The following is an 18,546-nucleotide window of genomic DNA, read 5'->3' as shown; positions in this document are numbered from 1 at the left end:
TAAATATGCTCATTTCCTCACAAAAGGAAACATAAGAAAAAGGTATTTACTATCAGTTATCTTCTGTGCATATTTTGGCTTTTGTACATTCCAGAAAATTTGGGTTGTTTGAGCTTAAAGGTACTAGCCTGTGCCCCGCATCTGTCCTTTCAAAACAATTACCGGCATTATCCTCATCTGACAAACAGCAGGGCTTGTGTTTCATTTTACCTGGAACACAACACGCAGCACACTCACCCCTCTCTCCAATGCGTCACTGTAATGGGTCTCGATACCTTTAAGAGGGCTCTATTCTGCTAATGCACTCAGTGTCTGCAGCAGAGTGAAAAGGAAACAGCCAAACTCCCAGCAGGCTCCCAATTCACAGCAAACAATTCTGCCAGCTCTGCCTTCTGAAATCTTTTGCACTGCCTGGTTAAAACTAAAGAACAAAAAAATGAAACCAAATGAAAGAAACCTGCTAGCACCCAGCGAGTGCTGATAAAGGGATGAAGCATCACACCCCCTGCCTTTTCCCAGAGCCTGCCACTCGGTCAGGACCGTGGACCGAGGACTGTGGACCTCTACCTCTCCAAGGTAGAGGATCTTGACTTATCGTGGGCCTTCCACACCACTGACCATGTGAGCCTCAGGTCTGATCTGGCCTGGGGCATTTCCCTTCTTCCTTGGCACAAAGAAGAGTGCTAGGTAAAGTAAATCATGAACCAGGGCCTGGAATTAGTCATGGTAGACATACCAGGAACAGGGCCAGGACAATCCCAATGGTAAGTAAAATAGCTCGTTGGGGCCAGCACTTTAGAGACGGACCTTCAAACAATAGTCTTTGCTGAGATTCCCATTTTTATTTCCATACCTCACTGACATTCTTTTGATCTCCTCACAATAGAATAGAAGCCAAAGAGAAGGGATACCTGCGGACATGAAAAGGGAGAGTTCTCTGTGGCCACTGGATAGGTTCAGATTGCCTGGCTTATTTCTCCAATGTGCAGATTGCCTTAGCAATCGGATCACTCAGGACAGGGGCTTCTCTGAAGCCAGTCCTAGTGCCGACGTCACTGGCTCCGGGAGGCAGTGATTGCTGGTGCAGGACGGCCCCTCAGGTGATTCTTCGGTGCCGCCCCTGCAGAACCATGTCTGGGAAGACGTTACCCTGCACAACAGCAGCCTCCCGCCCCTGGCTATCAAGAACCCAGAGTGCCTGGGCCTTCTGCACCAGCTGGAGGGAAGCGCGGCCGTGTGGACCCAGCACTACTGCATTCTGAAGGACGGCTGCTTGTACTTCTACGCCAGCATGCGCTCCGCCCGGGCCTCAGGTGCAGAGTCCGCTTTACAGCCTTACCAGTGAAGCCACCCTGGCTTACAGGGCTTTTACAAACTCAATGCTGCGCAAGTTAGTGCACGCTATCTTCTGGAGAAGGGGTACTCTTATTATTCTCGTTTTACAGGTAGAAAAACTGGCTGGAAAGTCTACACACCTCGACAAGATCACATGTAGTAAGCAAGAAAGCTGAGATCTGAACACAGGCAGTGTAACTCCAGAGCCGGAACCCCTGCGCTGTGCTGGGCTTAGTCACTCCGCTGTGTCTGACTCTTTGTGACCCCACGGACTGTAGCCCGCCAGGCTCCTATATCCATGGGGATCCTCCGGGCAAGAATACTGGAGTGGGTTGCCATGCCCTTCTCCAGGGCATTTTCCCAACCCAAGGATTAAACCCAGCTCTCCCGCATTGCACGTGGATTCTTTACCAGCTGAGCCGCCAGGGAAGCCCAAGAATGCTGGAGTGGGTGGCCTATCCCTTCTCCAGGGGATCTTCCCGACCCAGGAATCAAACCAGGTTCTCCCGCATTGCAGGCAGATTCTTTACCAGCTGAGCCGCCAGGGAAGCCCAAGAATGCTGGAGTGGGTGGCCTATCCCTTCTCCAGGGGATCTTCCCGACCCAGGAATCAAACCAGGTCTCCCGCATTGCAGGCAGATTCTTTACCAGCTGAGCCGCCAGGGAAGCCCCCTGAGCCCCTAACCCCATGCTTTTACTACCAGGAAAAGTGAAAAATAAGCCCCTTCATTTTTTGATGACATTCAGAATCAATGCCAGTAGTTTTCTTGGGTAGTGACTCTACCCTTTTCTGACAGTATCCCTAATCTCAGACACGTGAGTAATGAAAAGAGCATTGATTGTCAATTTTCCCTCAACAAGTTACTCAAGTTCCTAAAACTCAGTTTCCTCATTTATAAAATGGAAACGGCAATCTATTTCACGGGACTGTTGTGACAACTGAGCTTCCCAGATGGCGCTAGAGGTAAAGAACCCACCTGCCAATGCAGGAGACTCAAGAGACGAGTTCAATCCCTGGGTCAGGAAGATCCCCTGGAGAAGGAAGTGGCAACCGTCTCCAGTATTCTTGCCTGGAGAATCCCGTGGACGGAGGAGCCTGACGGGCTTCAGCTCATGGGGTCACACAGAGTCGGACACGGCTGAAGCGACTTAGCACAGTGCACGGCACACACTGTGAAGAGTAAATGAAGTAACTGCCATTCGAGTTACTTACGCTCTGTATGTAAAGTGCTCTACACAAAAAGCCCTTTCTATATAAAATGTATTTATTAAATTATATATATATTAGTATACATTTTAATATATTGGGCTTCCCTTGTGGCTCTGCTGGTAAAGAATCCACCTGCAGTGTGGGAGACCTGGGTTCGATCCCTGGTTGGGAAGATCCCCTGGAGAAGGGAAAGGCCACCCACTCCAGTATCCTGGCCTGGAGAATTCCGTGGACCGCAGTCCACGGGGTCACAAAGAGTCGGACACGACTGAGCAACTTTCACTTTCACTTTTAATATATTACATGTCATATATACAAAATGAGTATGTAAACAATACAATTTAGCAGTAAAATAATTATTCATGATAAGAAAGATTATTTATCTTCTTAAAATTTTTGACAAGAAAAAGATTATTGGTGTTTTATTTGCAGTTGGACTTTTCTCCCAAATGAATAATCCCTAAATAATGATGAGTAGTGAAGATCCAGAATCTTAATCATTTAATTTCCTTCCCCCCACCCCCATTTTTAGCATGAATGCCTTTGTTTAATTAACCTAGAAAGTCATGCCAAGTGGGTGACGATTTCCCCTTCTCGGAAGGGTACAAAAGAGGTATAGACTGACATCACTCTGAGGTCCTTTTCTCACCACTCAGGATGAACAATAAATCTCCTTTACTAACATACTGTTTCACTTTGACAGTATTAAAACATGACCCAGAATATTAACCAACTATTAGGAAGTAGCCAGCATGCCTAAGCATTTACAAGACAGGCTGTTCCTATGTGACCCAAATTCATAGCTTTAAAGCCTGGTACCAGGATGAGAATGAAGATAAACAAAACGAACCTCTAAAGTAGTCATCGACTGGAGCTTTCATTATAAAATATCACTGCAAAAGTCTGAACCATTTTAATTAGCAAATCAATGAAGTTCACTTTCAAGAGAATGTTTCCATAGATACAAAGTGAATGTTTAGGTTTGATCGCTCATATTACTCCATATTAACCAAGGGCTTCCAAACCCCTGGGGTCCAGAGAGTGTTACTGATTCCAAGAGTTTGAAATGGGAATGACAGCCCTTATTCTGAAAGGTCAAAGGAGGCCCTATTCAGAAGAAGCCTATTGGACAGCTGGAAAACAGCTACTAATAAATGGCCTAAAAATAATAACAGTAAAAGTGAGTACAGGTTTTGTACTCATCACTCTGTTTTTAATTATTATTTCATTTAATTTCTACGACAATCCTGTAAATAAGTTATTATCCCATCTACAAGTTTGGAAACTGATACTGAGCAAGGTTAAATCATTTGCCCATGTTCCCTCAGCTAGTAAATGGTGAAAACAGAATTTGAACCCAGGTAGCCTAAGTTACAGGCTTCCCGGGAGGGGCAGTGGTAAAGAATCTGCCTGCCAATGCAGGAGAAGCACAAGAAACGTGGGTTCGATCCCTGGCTGGGGAAGATACCCTGGAGAAGGAAATGGCACCCCACTCCAGTACTCTTGCCTGGAAAACCCCATGGACAGAGGAGCCTGGTGGGTTAAGGTCCATGGGGTCACAAAGAGTCAGACACGACTAAGCGTGAGCACAGGGAGCCTAAGTTACAGCAACAAAAGGAAAAACAGAGAGTGAAATGTGAAAAGTTTCTTTATATTTAGCTCTTATTGTTTCCCACATCTTTCCAGAGCCTTCCAGGGTCCTTTGTTGCAGCCAGAGCCCCCTATGGCTTTGTCCCCAACCCCTTCTTTCTGGCTTTCTCTTCCACTCCTGTGTTAAAACACCCTGCATCCTCCCCAGACACAGTCACCTTCTGCCTGCTGAGCGTAGCCCACCTCTTGGACATTTTTCTGACCCCATGTCTTCGCTTATGTTAGTTCCTTCCCCTGAAACACTCTCTACCTACTGACTCCCCAACATACATTGTCCAGATACTACCTGTCTTCCGAACGTGTATTCAAACGCTGGCCATCTCTGCTAGACACCAACCCCAGATGGTTCTAAGTAAACACAGCATCTCTGTTCCCTGGGCTTCCGTGCTCATCTGTCTTCTGACACTTGTCACCCTCTACTTTTGTGTTTTATCTCTAATTGGCCATTTTATCTCTTCTAAGGGATTATGCACCCAGAGATGACTCTATTTTACATATGCTTAATGAATAAATGCATAGACCACCAAAGGGACTCAGCTGGCCATTATTCCCATGAAGAATCATCCCCTCATTTAATAGCAGGACAGACGAGAAGATTGTAAAGACGATTCAAAGGCAAAAACCAGAACTCAGGTCACCAGATGCCTGGGCTTTGGGCCATATCATACTCTTTTCAGCTGGAAGAAAACGGCCAATTTCTACCTATTTTTAATTTTTTCTCTGGAAAATATTTCATGTGTGGCTAATAAAAATATTTAATCCGAAGCCATTCATTCTTTCCCAGCCTTACTTCTTGAATATCCCATCTTCACAGGTCCTTAGTTTCTAACAAAAATTATTTCACATATGACTTAAAAGAACCTCCTCCTTACAGAAATTCCAACAGAAGTTTTATATCTCGGCCAGGTTATAAAACAGAGCCCTGTGATTTCAGGCCTTTAATAACTCTGTTCTTCCTGGAATAAAAAATGCCTGCGCATGCACCTCGTTCCAGGAGGAGTACTTTACGGCCACCGACTCCCCGCACCCCTCCACTCCCACTCTGACAGCTGCTGGGTCCAGCTGGAAGCGCTCCCAAGGTTAATCCACTATTACCCTTGTTTCTCTGAAGTTGTTTACCCTTCCTTAAACTTGAATTTTCCCTAGACTTGAGTTTCCCTGGTGTCTCAGATAGTAAAGTGTCTGCCTGCAATGCAGGAGACCCGGGGTTTGATCTCTTGGTTGGGAAGATCCCCTGGAGAAGGCAATGACAACCCACTCCAGTACTCTTGCCTGGAAAATCCCGTGGATGGAGGAGCCTGGTAGGATATAGTCCATGGGGTCACAAAGAGTCAGACACGACTGAGAGACTTCAGTTTCACTTTCAGACTTGAATTTTAAATTGAAGTTTATATCCTGTTTGTAAGAGTCCTTTTCCATCTTCCTATACATCCTGACTCCGATCATGACCTGAGGCTCACAGCCAGTGGTTCCACCCAATGAAACTCGAAATAGGATTCAGGTGAATCCAAATTTCCAGTGGGAGATTCCCAAAATAAATATGCCCTTCTCCACTGTCCACAAAAAGCCACTGCCCTGGCAAACCACATTTTTACTTTTTTTTTTCCAGAGGACTGAATCATACTGCTCAAGTATATTTTACTTTTGAATGTTTCCTATGTGTCCAGAACTTGGAGAAGCACTCTATGTCTATTATCTAAAACGAATATTTGCAGGACATCCACTGCTGCTGTCCCATCGCAAGTGAGCAACTAGAGCTGAGAGAAGTTAACATGCCTTTGGTCAGCCAGCTATTGAGTGACAGAGACAAACTGCGAACAGATGCTATCTCACTCCTGTGCCTGAATGCTCTGGGGAGCACTCCCTGATGGAAGCTAGGCTTCTGAGAGCAGTGCTCACACTCATCAGTATAACACTGCACTCTGAACGCCAGCACCCTGACATGATAGACAAGGTCCACCCAGTCCAACTGATTAGCACAATAACCAGAGGAGCCATGAGGACAGCAAAGGAATTTATTGAGAATGACTGAAACCATATGGTACCAGGAACACCACATGCACTAAAATGGTTAGTTTGGCTTAATCATTTTATAAGCATGGAGTATAAATTATTATTATATTGATAAAGATTACACAGAGTTCTAATCTCATTTTCTTCTAGATGACACTAAAGAAACGACCTTTGTGCTGGTCTGATCGATGATGCCTTCTTTACTTACATTTTCCAAGTTCTGCTTGGCTCTTCTTGCACATCCTACCCTGGTTTGGTTCCTAGTTCTCCGGCCCTCTGAAGGTCATTACCTTGAAGTAGGCCTTGATTACCATTTATAGCAGTATTTATCAAAATGCAGGCTTTGATCCTGCATACGTGATTACTGAGTCACACAAGCAATGTAGCAAGTTGTGGACCAGTATTTAAAACACAATGAAAGTGAAAGTGAAAGTTGCTCAGTCGTGTCCGACTCTTTGCAACTCCATGGGCTGTAGCCCACCAGGCTCCTCTGTCCATGAAATTCCCCAGGCAAGAATCCTGGAGTGCCATTCCCTTCTCCAGGGGATCTTCCCAACCCAGGGATATAACCTGGGTCTCCTGCATTGCAGGCGGACTCTTTTCTGTCTGAGTCACCAGGGAAGCCCTAAAAAATTCTAAAAAACAATAGAATTTAATATAGTAGAAAATATCATGGTACATCTCAATGTTTCACAAACTTTTGGTTTAATTGCTTTAAGACATGTAGAGGTCTATATTTATTACATCTTTAGATCACAGCCCAAAAAGCTGGAAAAATACTAATGTACAGAAACTCTCTGCATACATGCTTGTTTAAATGGTCGACTTCTGTGTTCAGAATCTTAGAAACAGAGTATTTAAGGAAGGTTCTTTACTTTCTATCATCTTTGTAACATGCCTTCTTTGTAAGAAGGCTAAGTCTAATAACATTGTCCCCTGGCTGGAGCACCTCAGTTGCTTTACTGTTTTATTTCACTTATTTTATTATTTACTTTATCCCATTGACTTATGTTCTTCATTAGCTAATCTGGGAGACTTCATATGATATTTCTTCTTTCTGAAGGTATCCATAGTGTTGGGGCCGGGGGCTTCCCTGGTGACTTGGTGGTAAAGAATCCACCTCCAATGCAGGAGATGTGAGTTTGATCCCTGGGTCGGGAAGATCCCCTGCAGGAGGGCATGGCAATCCACTCCAGAATTCTTGCCTGGAGAACCCCATGGACGGAGGAGACTGGCGGGCTACAGTCCACGGGGTCTCAGAGTCAGACATGATGAGGTGACAACATGCAGGCAAGTAGACCTGGGGGCTCGACTCAGTCCTTGCGACAGTCACTTGAGATGCTGCGAGAATACAGAGGACAAAAAAGAGGAGGCAGGGAGGAGACAAGGCGAAGCGAGGGGAAAGAGAAGCCTTGAGAGCCACGCTAGACGTGCCGGGGTTTCCTGTAGAAACCCCGTTAGATGCTCGTCCCACATTTTTTGTTGTTCAGTCGCTAAGTCGTGCCCAACTCTGTTGCGACCCCATGGACTGTGACCCGCCGGGCTCCTCTGTTTTTTTATTTCCCAGGCAAGAATACTGGAGTGGGTTGCCATTTCCTGCTCCAGGGGAGCTTCCTGACCCAGGGATCGAGCTCATGTTTCCTGAATTGGCGTATGGATTCTTTATTACTGAGCCCACCTGGGACGCCCTAGTCCCACATTTTACTTTCAGCTGAATATGCCTCAAATGTATACCTTGGGAGTTAGAAAAATAGCCCCCATCAGTTAGATCCTTGAGGTCTTTTCTCACCCTTCAGGAAACTGCTAGTACTTTAACAATATGTACAACTGGCTGGCCTATGCCTGCTAATGTTGAAAAACCACTGTGATAATTCCAGACGCCTTTCAGTCAAATGCCTCTTCCTAGACCTGAAGCCCCTTGTCATTCACTGTACACTTGGTATTTTTTTTCTTTTTATCTCTCTCTAGCAAGAGCTGGAACAAATTGTGACTGTTAACTATTATTGTTTTTTTTTTTAATTTAATTGGAGGCTAATTACTTTACAATATTGTGGTGGTTTTTGCCATACATCCACATGAATCAGCCATGGGTGTACATGTGTTCCCCATCCTGACCCTCCCTCCCCATCCCATTATTGTTAAATAAATCACATCAAGGTCTGTACGCACTTCTCAGATATATTTTACATTATTGCAACAAATATATAGTTCTTATGAGAAATCTCTGTGCAAACATTGTGTTAGCTTATTATTTATTGCTGCCACCCAATGAAAGATAGCAACCAGCCCAATGAGGTCACTTGAAATGGGGTAATGGGGTTATAACTGGATGGCTTTTATGCTGATCATTCGTACCCTATAACTCGTTAGCAAAGGGGTCAGAAACTTTCCTGTTTGTTGTAGACAGCTTTGGACATGGCTGTCTTGTCTATTCTCAGAATGGGTAAGGATGGACGAAGGTATTCTTATCTGCTCAGACATATGAGAAAAGGAAATATAAGCAGGAAGAAGGTAAAAACCAGTACATAATAAAAATGCCATGTGCTACTGTTTGGAGCAGGGAATTAAAACAGCAAAATACCCTCAGATATCTCCTTAGGTATCCTATAGTCCTGAAATATCTAGCAGATTGCTTATTCTACATCCAGTATATATCCCCAAAACATACATCTATGGAAAAATGTGCACATGAATATTCATAACAATGTTATTCATAATAGCCAAAAAAATGGAGGAAAACTCAAATGTCCAAACTAACAAATGGATAAATAAAATGCTGTTCATCCACACAATGAAATATCATATAGCAACAAAAAAAAATGAAGTACAATACATGATACAACACGAGTGAGCCTTAAAAGCTGGCCAAGTGAAATAAGCCAGTCACAAAAGATCACATGCTGTATAACTCCATTTATATTAAGTATCTCAGGAAAAAGAAATCTATAGAGACAGAAAGGCAGTTAGGATTGCCTAGGGTTAGAGTGGGAAACAGATGGAGAGCGAGTATGGGTGTGGAGTTTCTTTTTGGGGCGGTAACTCAATGTTCCAAGATAAGGTTATGGTGATGGTTGCACAACTTCATAAACACACTAAAAGTCAGTGATTGTATACTATAAATAGATAAATATTGTGGTGTGTAAATAATATGTCAGTAAAGTTGTTTTATGTCTATCAAAGATAGAAGGCATTCTCTGAGTTTGGTAAACGCCAATAGACTGGGTCCTACTGAAAGAAAAACCTCTAGCCATTTCTAAAATGAATGCTTTCCTAGAGATTAGTTCTAAAATGGACTCTTTAAATAAAAATTTTAAAAGACTTTAATATTACATCTAAACTCCCTCTATAAAGTAAACAATTTCAAAGTCTAAAAGCCACTCATTCTGCTTAAAAAAGAAAAACTTGTGACTTTCTGACCGTGTATGTTGGTACCACGTGTAGCCAAAAGAAAAACAAAAATGAGTCAAATTTTCCTTTCACAGTTCCTTATTATCATACCAGCGTAGAATGCTTATCCCATAGTATAGCAAAAATCCAAGCTGCATTTTGGCATTTTCTTTGTTAGTATGGTACACGAAGCAGGCTTCTCAGGTGGCTCAGTGGTAAGGAATCTGCCTGCCAATGCAGGAGACACTGGCTGGATCCCTGGGTCAGGAAGATTCTTTGGAGAAGGAAAGGGCAACCCACCCCGGTATTCTTACCTGGTAAACTACATGGGCAAGAGAGGAGCCAGGTGGGCGACAGCCCATGAAGTTGCAAAGAATCGGACACAACTGAGCAAGCACAGAACATAGCTCACTAAAGTGGCTTCTGGGGCAGTGGGTTTGGGGAGAACAAGAGTTAGCAATTACGAGAAAGAGAATTAAAACCTAATCATCGCTATTAATGATATGACCTAGAGTATCTGCATCAGGTTACCTCAGAACATCAAGACACCATAAACAATGCACAAGTGTTTTGACTTTTCAGCACCTTCTCCTACACTGATGTCTTCCCCCTCCAACCCCAACTCCTGAATAATGTAAACAAAATTCTGGCCAAGCAATATATAAATATAAGATAGCGTCAAAAAATAAAAATAAATGATAAAAAAAAATAGCGTCAAAAGACCATGGGAAAGAAGTTATCTTGAAAAACTGGTCATTTATTTTCATTTTAATTCAAGTCGGCTCCCTCATATCACCCTGTGGGTTCATATTTTAAAAGTACTTTGCATTTGCACATTTGTTGAAGAGCTGGTTTGGTGGTGCTGAATTCTCTCAGTTTTTGCTTGTCTGTAAAGCTTTTGAATTCTCCTTCGTATCTGAATGAGATCCTTGCTGGGTAGTAATCTAGGTTGTAGGTTATTCTCTTTCATTACTTTAAGTATGTCCTGCCATTCCCTTCTGGCCTGGAGGGTTTCTATTGATAGATCAGCTGTTATCCTTATGGGAATCCCTTTGTGTGTTATTTGTTGTTTCTCCCTTGCTGCTTTTAGTATTTGTTCTTTGTGTTTGATCTTTGTTAATTTGATTAATATGTGTCTTGGTGTGTTTCACCTTGGGTTTATCCTGTTTGGGACTCTCTGGGTTTCTTGGACTTGGGTGGCTATTTCCTTCCCCATTTTAGGGTTAGGGTGCACAAAGGTGAGAATCTATGTTGATCGTAGAAACCTCTGGCAATCCTTGTTACTCCTCAGGATGTCTTAATGGTTCTGTCCAAGCAGATACTATTTAATTTTTCCTCTAATGTAATTTTGTAGCTGTCAATCTTTGATACCAAGACATGTATTTCAAAATGTGTCCTCCAGGAACACACTAAAAAAAAAAAAAAAGAAAAGCTGCTTTAGGCCCACAGTAACACGAAGCTAAATATTGAACATGTAATGAAAAGACTGTAAAAATGAAAAGAACAGGAAATCCAAACTTTGTTCCCGTCTTGCCATTAATAATTAGTGGATAACCTTAAGTTATATATTTTATTATATATTTTTTGGAGTCTCATTTCTTCATCTATAAAATGAGACACCTGGACTAGAGGTTCATTCGGAGACAAAATTTTCTTGATACCTTGTCAGACTTTTTCTCCACCTTACTCTTTCCTTATTCTCCTCACTTGCTTTGTCCTTTCACCCTCTGTAGGTGGCCTTTATCTACAAGGATACAGGGTGAATGAGCAGACCCTTAGTGTCAAGCAATCAGTAATTGAACTCAAGCCTCCATCTGAAGAATTTAAGACTTTCTATTTCTGTGCAGAAAATGAGACAGAAAACCAACGGTAAGTCAAGTCTATGTATTTCTTCTTTGTCGCTCCTGACAAGAGCTTTATAAGCAAGCCCTTATATTCATTTTCCAACCTCAGCTCTACATCTTCCACTAAATATTCCCCTTTCTTTGCATAGTCCCTATAGTTAATATTCCTCAGGATTTTTTTCTTTCAATACACAGAAAATGATTCTTCTAGAAGTTTTTTTTTTTTTTTTTAAATGAAAAAGGAGTCCACAGTTCTCCCCAAGGCAGTAGCTAACTCAGGCTTCAATGTAAAAAAATTCACTAACACTATAACCTGTAAATATTAATTTATTATTAAATAAAATATGGATTTATTCACAGTTTGGCTGTTTTACCACATTTTGCTTAACTCTTACTGATATATCCATCTGGTCAGATGCTCGGTTTTGTTATAAGCCGTTGAAGGGTGTAGGACTTATCCATCTAAACTGATATGCTCAGTGTCCAACTTGGTATGCACAAATGGGCACTTGTTTCATAATGATTCTGAAAAAAACCAGCAGGAAAGCTAATGGAGACAAAACCAAGAAGCAGAGGAGGTACTTAGAGGACCTTCCTTCATCACCCAAGTCTCCCTGACCTAACTGCAATCCCCAAGACACTCGGTGTTCACCATCTCCCATTCCCATCCTCAACTGCTGGTGACCATCCAGACACTTTCTTCCAGCTGTCTGCATAAAAGGGATCTAATCAAGAAGTTGACAGTGACTTATTTAAAAAAAGGAAAGGGGAAAACTTTCAGGGCCATTTGTAAGAACGAGATTCAACCCAAAGAGATAAAACTCCCAAAGTAGAGTTTTAGGAATCTCTAGGAAGTGACCGTTTGGAAAAGGGAAAAAGGATCTCCCTAGGCCTTCCCCCATTATGTAACCTTCCTGTCCCACTAACCCCTAAGCAAGGGCTAGATAGGAGAACAGTGACTAGAGAACTACTAGATATTTCCCAAGATCTTCCTTGGACTTGTGCTGTATAATTCGTTGGCAGATTAAGATCGTCCTTTGAAGGCGAGCTCCAGCAGGCATATTAGAAAAAAGGCCAGTGAAACAGAGTTAACTCCTAGCTGATAAAATTTATGGCTTCTCGAAGAGAGAAAGTTAAATAGTTAGATCTCACCGCCAAATCCATGAGTGCATATTATCAAGAGGAAGCAATATTAAGTCATTAAAGAAATATTTCAAAGTAGGAGGGCAAGAGTTTCAAAGTGTGGTTTTTGGGACTCTGGCTGCAAAATATAGCCCCCTCGCAAAAAGTAGTAAAGTAATTCTAAGAAATGATAGAAATCATATTCTCCTCTCAGCAAATCACAAAGTATATTAATTCAGTGTTTCCGAGACACACTGCTGAAGGTGTCCTGCCGGACTCCCCTAACTCCCACTGCGCAAGCTATCTGACTCAAACCATTTTACAAAAACAGTGCCTACTAAGCACTCTGAGAATCACCATTACACAGGCAAATTTTATAATACATTATCCAAGAAAATGAAAGGAATGGAGAAGATGAGAGGGAAGATTTAACTAGAGAGTTTGCATTGGCTTCCACAATGTGACAGAGGAATACTGGGCCCTAACAGCAACGTTTGATTACTGTACATTTGATCAACTAAACTTTAGAGAGAAACAGTAAAATGCCAGTAATAATTTTAGAAGTCCTGTAGTTCTGTTATACTGTCTTCTGGTCCTATTATTTATATTAACTTCACTTCATAGATACCACTGTGTATTTCTCTTCTGGTGTTTTATCTTTTTGCTCAATCCAAAACGTGAGGATCATGGTTTACTATATGAATTTCAAAGTAAATATCCAAAAGAAACAGCTGTAAAATAAATCAAAAGACTTTGTAACATTTCCTCTCCCTTGAGAACATCTTTTAATGACCTGCTCTGTGCTATCACCTCCGCAGCTGGATTACAGCTCTGAGAATGTCCATCCAAAAATGGCTTCCTTTGCACCAGGCTATTCAAGACTTCATGAGCCGACCTCTAGAGGAGACCAGAATGTGATCGAAATCCTAATCTCAACAGAAAGGATCCACAAAATCACCACTAGCCAGTTACGAAAAGAAATAAAAACATGTATCATTATGTAGCTTTGCAAATGAATGTTCCTCTGATATATTTAAATTTTGTGATGGCTATAATTTTGATTTTGAACCAAAACACCAAAATCTAATATGATATTCAGATAACTTGTATTAACATCATTAATAATTTCATGTTTTCCCCCTCAAAGCAGCATGTGTTAGCATCAAAATATAGTATGCTGCATATCTCTGGCTTTTTGAAAGCGTAAGTACAATAAAAGCTGATTTATTTTATTTTTTCTTCTATATTCTTTGTTAAATATTCCACCCTGTGCTTTGGCTGTAGGCTTCCTAGAATGTCTGCAAGTCATGATGCAGGAAGTTGATATTTGGGACATTTAGGCTCATGAAAGTAAAGTGGTTTAAATAAGCAAATATTTCAGCTAAACAAGGACCTTTCTGTTAGGTTATCTTAAAATCAATTGACCCAAATGCCTCTCAAAATTTCCTGTATAAAAAAAAATAATTATTGTTATAAAAATAAAACAAGGAAATAATTAAGACTGACTTTTGGGGAGAAAACTCAGAGGCATAGGTCATATTACCTGGATTATCATCTGAATATCTATCACACAGCAAAGGGAAAGCACAAAATAAATCAAGAATGTTCTATTCTTGCTCCTGAATGTGAAACTCAGAGAAATTCAAGAGTGAATTCCAAGCACTGAGTTCATTTCTCGGTGGAACAATCCCGGTGTGCGTCCCAGATACTGCAGTTCACTCAGAAGCCCTACACCCTCACTAATGCAGCACGGAACACAGCTTTCAGGGAGTCTACCTGTCAGAGTCCAGCTCTCTGGAGCAACTCAGTTCAGTTCAGTTCAGTCGCTCAGCTGTGTCTGACTCTTTGCAACCCCATGAACTGCAGCACGCCAGGCCTCCCTGTCCATCACCAACTCCCGGAGTCCACCCAAACCCATGCCCATTGAGTCAGTGATGCCATCCAACCATCTCATCCTCTGTCAGCCCCTTCTCCTCTTGTTTTCAATCTTTCCCAACATCAGAGTCTTCTCAAATGAGTCAGCTCTTCTCATCAGGTGGCCAAATTATTGGAATTTCATCTTCAACATCAGTCCCACCAATGAGCACCCAAGACTGATCTCCTTTAGGATGGACTGGTTGGATTTCCTTGCAGTCCAAGGGACTCTCAAGAGTCTTCTCCAACACCACAGTTCTTCGGTGCTCAGCTTTCTTTATAGTTCAACTCTCACATCCATACATGACCACTGGAAAAACCATAGCCTTGACTAGATAGACCTTTGTTGACAAAGTAATGTCTCTGCTTTTTAATATGCTGTCTAGGTTGGTCATAACTTTCCTTCTAAGGAGTAAGCGTCTTTTAATTTCATGGCTGCAATCACCATCTGCAGTGATTTTGAAGCCCAGAAAAATAAAGTCTGACACTGTTTCCACTGTCTCCCCATCTATTAGCCATGAAGTGATGGGACCAGATGCCTCACGACCATAACAAAAACTTGAAAACTTGCCTCTTCATAAAAAATTGCATTTTGGATCTGACAAGGACCCAACAGCTCAACCTTTCTTCCTTGTGGCTGAGGCTCAAGGAGGTCATTTCCTCCTGAAGATCTCAAACACCAGTGACGGCACAATGGGTGCTGAGCCCTGGACCTGAGACCAGGTCCTAACCCCTCCATCCAGCACTGTCTCCACTCATCCCACAGCCCCTCTTTGTGTGCAGAAATGTGGCGGGGTTTCACAGAAATGATGCAACCACTCATTCCTCAAACCTGTGGAATATGTCTAGTCTGAGAAACACTGATTCCTTCAACAAATCATGTTTATGCTTCTAGTCTCATGGAAGGCCTTCATGTTAATTCAAATTACATCCTCTTTCAGAGAATCTTAAATGTAAAAAAGATTTAAAATTCATGCCATTTTTCCTACACGCTTCACCTCTATCCCTCCACCCAGAAGACCAAACTCTTCAAATCAATGGCTACAGTTTGCAGCTGTCGTTCAACATAACTCAGATAAAGGAGGCTTATGGGTGTGTGAACATATCCAACGTGGTTCCCATCCTACGAGAAGTCGCCTGAATGAACTCATGCCCTAACAGGCATGCTGTAGTACTCTGACCAACTTAATACCATAATCCGAAATATTCAATTAGCAATAACAGATAGCCCTCTGTTCTGACAGTGGTCCCTTTGTTCTCCAGCATTTGTCATGATAATAATGGGACTTTCAGCAGGGGCATCATCAGTGATGTTCCTGTCCAAACCTGGAGCCCGCACATCCTCTCCCCAGCGGAGCCCTCCGCCTTTCTGGAGCCCCGCCAAGGAATGCACAAGCGGTGTTGTTACCAGGCATCCAGCTAGTGGCCACAGCCAACTGTAACACTGGCAGGAAGCTTTCCCCTGCAGGAGCAACATAAAAGCAACTACCTCAGTAAAAAGTGAATACCGTTTTCTCAGAATTAAGCAATCGTGTAAATCACTTGAAAGTGAAAGGTATAGCAACATTCAAAATTCAGAGCTACTCTTCAAAAACTACTGCAGTTATTCCTGGAAGGTTCTAGAGATCTAAACAATCCAAGACATATTAAGTAAAAAGTTTTCTGTGAGCATTTTCATGTGGAGAGGATTTTATGTGGTTATTAAGGGATATGTGATCCCCCCCCAAAAGACTTTTCAGTTCTAAGATTAAGAACATGTCCCAAGATCCACAAGATTTCCATCCCCGATAAGAAAAGCACAGATCAGCCATCTATAAGCACTATCTGATTGCACTTTTTAGGGTTAGTCCAACTTTTAGCAAATCAAGGAGAGCTCCCCATTGGCCCAAGGGTCAGTTAGTCAATAAGGGTTCATTGAGCACCTAGTATGGGTGAAGTGTCAGTTGCCAGCAGCGTGGCACCATCCAGGAGAGGTCAGAAGATCCCTGAGGACCTAAGTTGGCCTGATCTAACTCCAATTCTTATTCCACCTCATCTGTTGACAATGTGCATACTATAAGGAAAACCCCTGGGCTGTTCTGTTCTTGGGAGTTACATTTGGTGAAGATAAATTAATAAAAGATTCTTGCCATGCTCTCTTCAGTATCTCCTGGAGTTTGCTCAAATTCATGTCCTTTAAGCTGGTGACACTATCTAACCAGCTCAATCTCTGCTGCCCTCTTCTCCTTCTGCCTTCTATCTTTCCCAGCATCAGGGTCTTTTCCAATGAGTCAGCTCATCACAGCAGGTGGCCAAAGTATTGGAGTTTCACTTCAGCATTAGTTCCTCCAATGAATATTCAGGGTTGATTTCCTTTAGGATCCACTGGGTGGATCTCCTTGCAGTCCAAGGGACTCTCAGTAATCTTCATCAGCACCACAATGCGAAAGCATCAGTTCTTTGGTGCTCAGTATTCTTTATCGCCCAACTCTCACATCCGTACATGACTACTGGAAAAATCACAGCTTTGACTATACAGACCTTTGTAGACAGAGTGATGTTTCTGCTTTTTAATACACCGTCTAGGTTTGTCATAGCTTTCCTTCCAAGGAGCAAGCGTATTTTAATTTCATGATTGCAGTCACAATCTGCAGTGATTTTAGAACCCAAGAAAATAAAATTCATCACTGCTTCCATTTTTCCCCTTCTGTTTGCCAAGAAGTGATGGGACTGGATGCTATGATCTTAGTTTTTTTAATGTTGAGCTTTAGGCCAGTTTTTTTCATTCTCTTCTTTCACCTTCATCAAGAGGCTCTTTAGTTCCTCCTCACTTTCTGCCATTAGGGTGGTATCATCTGAAAATCTGAGATGTTGTTGATATTTCTCCCCGAAATCTTCATTCCAGTTTGTCATTCATCCAGCCTGGCATTCTGCATGATGTACTCTGCACAGACTTTAAATATAACATACAGCCTTGTCATACTCCTTTGCCAATTTTAAACCAGCCAGTTGTTCCATGTTCAGTTCTAACTGTTGCTTCTTGACCTACATACAGGTTTTTCAGGAGGCAGGTAAGGTGGTTGGTATTCCCATCTCTTTAAGAATTTTCCATAGTTTGTTGTGATCCACACACCAGGAACTTCTCTGGTGGCTCAGTGGTAAAGAATCTGCCTGCAATGCAGGAGACATGGATTTGATCCCCGGGTCAGGAAGATTCCCTGGAGAAGGGAATGGCAACCCATTCCAGTATCCTTGCCTGGGAAATCCCGAGGACAGAGGAGCCTGGTGGGCTACTGTCCATGGGGTCGCAAGAGTCAGACACAACTTAGGGACTAAACCACCACAGCCCATCTCTCCAGCCAACTACTACTTTTTTCATTATCAAGGACCTCAGAATGACTTGAGGAGTCCATCTATTGCGTGAGAGTGGAAGTCAAATCAGCCCAAGGACTTCTCCATGAAGTACTTGGCCCTAAATGATATATGTATTTTGTTGGTTAAAAAATATCCCTTCACATTGTTTCCAGATCTGTCTTTTTAGAACGGAACCCACTCCTGCCCAGAGAATTTTCATTCAGCGACTCTTGACATGCTATGAATACCTTGTTGAATATGTCAACAAGGTTCTGAATACACTACTAGATTATTTGATCAATCATTTGAAGCAGAATGGGAAGGGTCTCACGTCTGCAATTATTCATATAATGACTCAGGGAGGTAGGAATACACCTCTTTTAGTTACTGTCTTCCCTGAAGCTAGCAAAGTGTCCAGTATACCTTAACCATTCAATATTCAAACAGTAAAAGCATAAACAAATGAATTCCCATTATTAGTCTTGTTACAGATGAACATTAAATCTGCTAATTTAATTCTGAGTTGCATGAGGACTTTATGGAAAGATAAGATATTAATATATTATGGAAAGATAAGATATTAATATATTATAATAAGATTAAGGTACTCTGTGTGCTCTTAGTCACTCAGTCCTGTCCATCTCTTCCCGACCCCATGGGCTGTAGCCCACCAGGCTCCTCTGTCCACAGGGATTCTCCAGGCTGGAATACTGGAGTGGGTTGCCATGTCCTCCTCTA

At 42.2% G+C, this 18,546-nt stretch overlaps 1 long non-coding RNA gene across 1 annotated transcript in view; it reads right to left on the bottom strand.

The window, feature by feature from the left end:
• Positions 1–248: 248 nt before the first annotated feature.
• Positions 249–18,546, bottom strand: part of LOC136159693 (uncharacterized) — an 85,774-nt gene continuing 67,476 nt past the window's right edge. The window contains exon 3 of the long non-coding RNA XR_010661501.1: positions 249–421. This is a non-coding gene — a long non-coding RNA (uncharacterized lncRNA). The remainder of the gene's footprint in view (positions 422–18,546) is intronic.

This window comes from Muntiacus reevesi, chromosome 1 (genome assembly GCF_963930625.1).
Source record: "Muntiacus reevesi chromosome 1, mMunRee1.1, whole genome shotgun sequence".
NCBI classification, from domain to species: Eukaryota; Metazoa; Chordata; class Mammalia; order Artiodactyla; family Cervidae; genus Muntiacus; species Muntiacus reevesi.
Note: the sequence above shows the minus strand (reverse complement) of the source record. Positions and strands in the feature narration are given on the sequence as shown.